The sequence below is a fragment of the Micropterus dolomieu genome, linkage group LG05 (genome assembly GCF_021292245.1).
Source record: "Micropterus dolomieu isolate WLL.071019.BEF.003 ecotype Adirondacks linkage group LG05, ASM2129224v1, whole genome shotgun sequence".
Taxonomy (NCBI): Eukaryota; Metazoa; Chordata; class Actinopteri; order Centrarchiformes; family Centrarchidae; genus Micropterus; species Micropterus dolomieu.
In genome coordinates, this window is record NC_060154.1 from 3,509,383 (window position 1) to 3,517,139 (window position 7,757).

Consider the following 7,757-nt stretch of genomic DNA (forward strand, 5'->3'; position numbering starts at 1 on the left):
GTGTATCCTCGCACTAAATTCATCAAGTCCCACCCAATTTGATAAATTATGTTGTATGTGGTTCTCGTATTGCGAAACATGACAACTTCAGGTCAGAATCTCATACCCCAACACTTGTCTTTGTAAAGAGAGAAAATGAAAGGATAAAGTCGCTAACCTGCCTGTCAGCTCTCACTGATCTGTTTCAGTCGATTTACCATAAAGGCTGTAATACCTGTGCACTCCAAATTTAGGTGCGGCTAGCTTAATTGCCTTCTCACACACGAGTGACAGAAACAGACCGTTAACGTTACTATAGTTACCTCAAAAGAAAAGTGGTTGTATCGAGTCGGATGCAAAAGTGTGTCAGTGAGTGAGCTTACAGCAGTGCCCATAAAACACAACGTTAGAGGTCTGTAATGTAATTATGATATGTGTAAAAATATTTTCGGTTCATTTTGAAACTATGGCAGAACAAATTAGGCTGTGGCGGACTGCCATGGTCTCGTTATTTAATGGGAAACATTGACTTAACGCAGTAGACGACTTCGAGCACATTATAGAGCTGCAGCTAATCATGTGGAAGCCTCTTACATGTACATGCCTTTCACTGCAAACCTATGTGCAGTAGTCAGAGTCCGCAGAAAACTTATTCTTCACTGTATGTTATCATTAGTAGTTAGGAAAACACCGCCCACAAGGAGCTCATTTAGTTAAAGTGCTACTTAAATATGCTTATTTGAAATTATTAGCTAGATGACGCAGCCTTTGTAGTATCTTAGTGGATGCCATGTTATAATGGATTGTATGGCCTGCTTTCCTTCATACATAATTCAGAGAACATAAAAGATATAGAACATTTTGATCTTCATTCTGTGGAACACTTACTTTCCAGATATTCTGCACCTTCTGGTACAAACACACATCTCATATGCTTAAGGCTACTGAAAACTGCTTCCTTGGTTTATATTTTGCATGAGCAGTTTTTAATACAGTTGGTGAATTGGCCAACAGAGTCAGAGAGATGAGGGCTGAAGATTGCTACACTATCAGCACACAGGCTATAACCACTGGCCACTGTGAATAGAGCAGAGCAGAGATATAGTGGACCTCTGTTGACACAGGTATAGACTTCCAGTTCAGACTTCCAACTCTTATCTGTCTAAGTCAAATGGAGCAGAAGATAATAGGCATGCATATAACAAAGACTTCTGTGGACACGACAAAATATACAATGGTATTTATTAGTTACTTGATGCTATAAAAGGAGGTTATGTCATGACTGACAGCTGAGCCTTGCTCGCAATTGAGTTGGCTCATCTCGATACTATGGGTATGTCTCGATACTGTAACTCCTACCCCAATCACTGCTGTGTAGACTCTGACTCAAAAAAAGGTCGCCAGTGCCCATATCTGGGATATTTTGGCTTAATTTTTTTTTTTTAACAGTGGAAGGTGTGACGATGCGTGGTCCATCTTTACATGCAGCCAAACTACACTAGGATGGTTAAAATTACAGGTGCATCTCAGAAAATAAGACTATCATGTAAAAGTCAAAAAGTTAAACTTTCATGTATTCTAGATTCATTACATATAAAATTTAATATTTCATATTTTTTGGTTTTAATCTTGATGATTATTACCAAAAATACACATCTCAAAATATTAGAATATTAGAATGTAAACTACAGAAATGTCGACCTTCTGAAAGTGGAACAGTTATGAAAAAGGTGAATTTATGCACCTTGGTTGTGTCTCCTTTTGCATGAATCTGTGCTGTGTGACATGGAGGCAATCAGCCCATAGCACTGCTGCATGAGCTGCAAGCTAGAGACCTGTGCGTGACTGTTTTCTTGATCCCGCTCCTGCCCGCTCCTGTTGATTTTGTGACCATTACCGCCTGCTCCCACAACATGTGTGTTGCTCTACCGCCCATTCCCGCAACATGTGTATCCACTCTCACCCGCACCTGCAAACATTGTGACATGCAGAGTAAAAAAAAAGGGACACAAATGTTTGGGCTATGCTAAACGTTCAGAAAAACTGACATAAATCATTGCATTCATTTTTGTCAGTAAGAACTGAGAAGTTTTCCAAATGTCAGACTTGCCTTGCTTTGGTCTTCTAAGCCCGCGTGACGGAAGCCAGCGAAGCTGTGCATTGAGTAAACCTCATTCCCGACACCTTAAGACACGCACTGGTGACTGCTGCCAGTGGCCACGGGCTTAAGCCTTTTTGTCAGCATGTCTGCCTCCCGTACCCGAGGTCGCAGGTTCGAGTCAGGCCTTTGCAGTACATTCCCGCGAGCAGCCGCATACGCTCACTTTAATCTTCTTTTCAACTTTGTTTGTTGACTCCATCTTATCAGCGCAGTATATTTTTTTAACCGCCCGCTCCCGCCCACAGCAGAGTTAAAACCACCCGCTCCCGTGCGATTTGTGTTCCCAATGCAGCTCTCTACTGCAAGCCATAGGCTAATTATCAAGATTAAAACAAGAAAAGGCCTGTGTGACGACCCCTGTGGGGCTGTCCTGTGTAACTTCCTTGTGCTTATATTCATCAGGTAATCGTGAACACCTGAGGGCTCCAGCGTGTGCTGATTACTTAGGATTTTTAACGCGAGCGTGAAATTTCCGGGACACTGTGTTGCGATAGCCTATCACCTACGGCTCTGAGAGTGGTATGACAGGGACACGAGGCGGAGCGCAGGGACAGAGCCTCTGCTCTCCGACAAAAAGCTGTTGAGCTGTGGGGAGCACAGAGTTAACTGCTTTCATTTAATTAAATAAAAGTGTGTGCCGCTCCGAAGCAAGCCTTACACCGGGGATAGAGATCTCCAGGCAGGATGAAGCCCATGTGGCAGACACCACACACCCGCATGGTGTTGCCATCGTCTTGCCCCGCTCTATTGGTCTTCTTGCAAGCAATGTTAATAGAAAAAAAATTCTTTAGCTCTTTAGTGCTGAAGAAAAAATGAGAGCCAACTAGGCCATATATACACAAGGTGAGAACGTGAAGCCCACGCTGGTGGTGGTGGGAGTAGACAAAGCTCTTCAGTGCTGCTTGTGAGCGTGAGGGATTATTTTGTTTTTGAATATTGTTTTTTTGTTGTATTTTTGCCCTCATAGTTCACTGACAAGGTTTGTACTGTAAATATGCTCAATTATTAAAGCTGGTTTTAGTTATTCTTTTGATTTACAGAATTTAAAATCTTTTATCTAAATGTTAATTGATATGGTAATGTTGACATCCACATTATGGCGACATGGTTTCCCTATATTTGGCGCATTGCCACTGCTTAATAATGACCGCTGCTACTAAAATTTTACTCAATTGTTAATGTCAATGCGGAACTACTGATTTGCTCTCCTCATTCATCAAGGGACATCTTACGTGACAGCTGCTATTTCTAAATAACCAAAATAACCGACATGGTACATCGGTTAGAGGCTCTGAATTTCTGTTTCGATCACAATTAATCTTCCAGCCCTACTAGCGATAGCTTTGAAGGGCGCAGCCTATACGAAATAGAACTGCATTCTATATTCTCTAAATTAAGAGCAGATGACAAACAGGAAAGGTTATATAAACAGAAAATCAGGCTCAATTATAATTTATAACTTCAATGGTAACTGATAAAATATCTGACTTGGACTCTGTCTGGTTACACTAATGTATTGTAATTTATGCTCTGTAATGAATCTTTTCCCCTCATGCCACACCCTCTTGACAACTTCTCACATTTCTTCTATCATTACATGTCAACAGCTGACGGCGAGAGGTGCATCCCTAGCTCCATATTCATCTGGCTCTCCTTTTTCTGAGCAAGACATGCTTCCCCTTTTTGCCATCAGCCCCCCACGCAGCTCAGCCCACCCCAAAAGAACTTTGATGTGTCACTTTACATATCAACCTCAAAGCTGTGAAATCTCAATTTTCTGATAAGAGCAACCTGAATTTGTCAGGAGTTACTATTTATAGATCTGACAGAGATAGAGCTGCACGAGTTGCAATAATTCCTAACAAGTACTAAGAGGCCATTGCCACTTTTGTGTGAAGTAGAAGCAGTGCTGCCCCAGTCGATTCACCTGATAAAGACGCAGAAGTAGATATAAAATGATGCTTGGCAGCACTTTTACTTTGCCACTGTATTAGACATGGGTCCAGTGTGGCCCAGCTTCCTGCCTGAGGGTTTGGGCTTTTTAATATCTCAATTCAAGCCACTTTGTGGTTCTTAGTGGTAGTACTACCTTCACCCACACAGCAGTCAAAAGGAAACGTAGTAGTTTTTGGCGTACACACACACACACACAGTGTGAAAAATGCCCATTATTCACACAGGAAATTGTTGAGCTTCCGATAAACTTCTAGGAGAGTAAAAAATCAAACAGTACATTACAGTTGGTGATGTTTGTAAAATCCAAATCATTTTCAAAACATTTCTTAGGAAGTTTCTTGTAAAGATCTGTGTAATTTGGCACTAATAATAGCTAGTATAGAGTGTTTCAGTCAGTTCACAGCAGGTCAGCTAAACATGCAACAGGTCTGGCTACTTGGGATTAAATAGGGCAATTCTCAAAAGGTAAAATTCCTCAGAAAATCAAAAACTGGTTTTGAAGCCAACATGCTCAACTATTCTCTAACTTAAATGAGTGTCTCAGAACTTCTATTTTCATTAAAAATTAGTACCAAATTATCTTACTGTATCTTACTGTGATCTCGGCAGCATCTTGCAGTGAAAAGGACACTGTTCAGCAGCAATATCATCAACTGTCTTATGTTATATTTCAGAACTTGTCACACCATCATACATTGCATTCATTTCCATAGAGTTCATTTGACAGAACTATAAAAATGGTTCATATTCACCTGTTGGATTTCCAGTAGCAGGTGATAGTTCTACTATTCTAAAAATGTATTAGCTTTTATATCAGATAGCAGGGTAGCATGAACCAAAAGCACTCCATACCTTTTATTCAGTGTTTCACAGTATATTAACAAAAAGTAGAATCTGTGCTGTGAACCCCTGTTGATGTGTAACACCGACACAAACATGTAAATACATGTGAGAGCAGTGCATTATTTCCACTGTTACTTTGCGTATTTATCTTCACTTGGTTTTGTTACGTGAGAGGAAAGTGGAAATACATGACAGTTAAAATAGTATTTGGAAGAAATGCAGAAAACTGGCTCTTAAGAGGAAACAGGGAAGAAGAAAAGAATAATACTTCTGTGTAATAATAGTCACTAATCTGAAGTAAGATGTGAATATGAATAAGCACGTTTGCCTGATTCATAATCACTAAAACTGAGTTCTTTTCATGAAGTTAATATTCTGATGATTTTAAATTCCAGACTTTCAAAAGCCATCAAATTAAAATGCTAATCATTCACACTCCAACACAGACATTAAATTTCACTTTGGGTGAGATGTGCTCATGTAAATTAAAGCAATTTACACATATTAATGTTTCAATAGAAAAATCTGTTGATGGCTGCCTCACATTGTCCAGATGAACAGTAGCCAGATGGTGTAAAATAAATGAATAAAATCATACATGGACTGATGGTGCCAGAAATGGTTCTACCCTATTAAGTCTTTAAGTGATGTGAGTTGATTAGCATTGAAATTTCTAGTTTACACATTATGTTTAAGGAGATGCTTAGTATTATGTCAAATAAAATAAAAAACGTATCCCAACTTCTGAATCTTTTATTACCTGTAGCAACAGTGCAAAAACACATAATTGCCTGACTAAGTTTGGCAATTTTCCGTCTAAGCACACCAATTAATGCAAGCAATCTCATGGTAAGAGATGTTGATATTTAAAATGCTATCTAAAAAAAAAGCAATATTTGGATGTGTATTTTATGTGAAATTTAACAAACCACCCAGCCTTGGCATTGCTTGCTTGAAGGTAAACATTGTTCAGCATGTGCGGACTAGGGATGCATTTGAACATTTTGTAACCTTCAAAACTCTACAATATAAACCAGGTGTGTTTAGGTCTGAAAAAAAGCCGGTATTGTCTCAAGAACACACAAAAGCTGTAACTAAAAAGATTCTTCTTTGTCTAACTTAAGTATAAAAGATTTATGCAACAACAGTTTTGTCTGTGAAAAAAGAGATGAAGGGTGTAAGCAAGGGGAAGTGAGGAATGGAGACTCTATGTATAAACTTGGATTTCTAACATAGTAAGCACTTTGTGTTCATGAATCAAAAAAGGATGGTGTTAAATTCATAAGGGCGATGACAATAACATATCCCTTAGTAAGACATTAAAGGTTGACAGCAGCACGCCAACCTTTTTTAGAATAGCTCCCAACGTGTCTGTGGTTCTCAAGTTAATTTCATAAAAAGTCACATTTTTTACAATTATATTTGTGTTTTCATAACACAACTCCTTTTGGACATAAATATTTGGTTCTAACATGTTTACAACATGAACATTATTCTGAACCCTTTTTTTTAATAAACAGTCAAATGCCTTGTTCAATGGCTCAGACCTTTCCCAGCTGATCTTGGGAATTGAAATGACAATTTTGCGGTCACAAGCAAACTTTGCCTAACCTTTGGGCTACTGCCGGCCCAGTTTGTCTGAAATGGTAATGTGCTCCTTTGAAGTTTTCTCTATTGAGGAAAAGAAAAGTCAAGTCTTACAAGACCACATACTACATAGCCAACCCACACAACTCTGATTTTATATTATATACACAGTAGCTCGCTGAGTAAAGGTCTCGGTGTTAGATCAGTTCTGACCCTCAAAAAAGCCTTTTACTGTACTTCTTTCTTTCCTTCCAATGAAACATTTCAATGGCAATTTGATTACCTGCTGCTGGGGAGAAAGAAAGAGCAATTTGAAGACAGATTGACCTTTCCTCTTCTCTCTACAACCGCTTGCTCTGACTTTCCCATCTACCGCATCTCATTCATTCACTCTGTTCCGTGCAAATATCTGTGATACTGAGAGCATTTTTACCTTAAACCTTTACAGCCTGCGTATAGCATGAAGGAAAGGTGTGTGTGTGTATTTTTGTGTATCCGTTTGGAATCTCTGTTCTCTGTCCCTGAATGGGTTTTGCAGTGAATATCCTCTACTGGTAGGTAGGCTATAAGATGAAGTCTGCATGTTTAATAAAGCAGAGACGATACAGGCTTGACTGTTGTTTGGTGTTCGTGGTGCCTCTTTGTGTATTTTAAAAGAAGAGGAAAAAATGAGACAAAGAAAGGGAGAGAGGTGACACTGCCGTGGGACATTGTCATATCACCCCTACAATGTGAAGCTGAATTCAAAACATTGCTCCCTCATTCCAGCCAGAGTACTAGGATGCCATTATGTTGCAAATAGAAGCATGCTGTCTTCATGTATCAATTTTCCACTGAACCCTGAAAAATGCCTCGGCAGCCAGAGTGACCCAAAAATGTCAAATGACTCTGGCGTAGTGTCCTAAGATGGGAGGAAATTATGCAAGCAACAAACCTGCTGGCAGAAGTGATCAACCACAAATTATTCTATTCAGATTCACAAGGCACTGGCTAATTTGAGGGAGTGACACCAATTTCCCACAGGCCAACCCGCATGGCTTTTTTCTCTATTTACTATTAAATACCAAAGAGCCGTGCGTCTAGTGAGCGTGGGAGAGACATTAATGAAGGAAGGACTGCATTCAGTCCCCAACCTTTCATACCCTCCCCCTCTCATAATAGTTGCAGGTTTTACAATTTTAGCACACATCTCCTAGCAACCACAGCTCATGCCATCAACCATATTGTAACT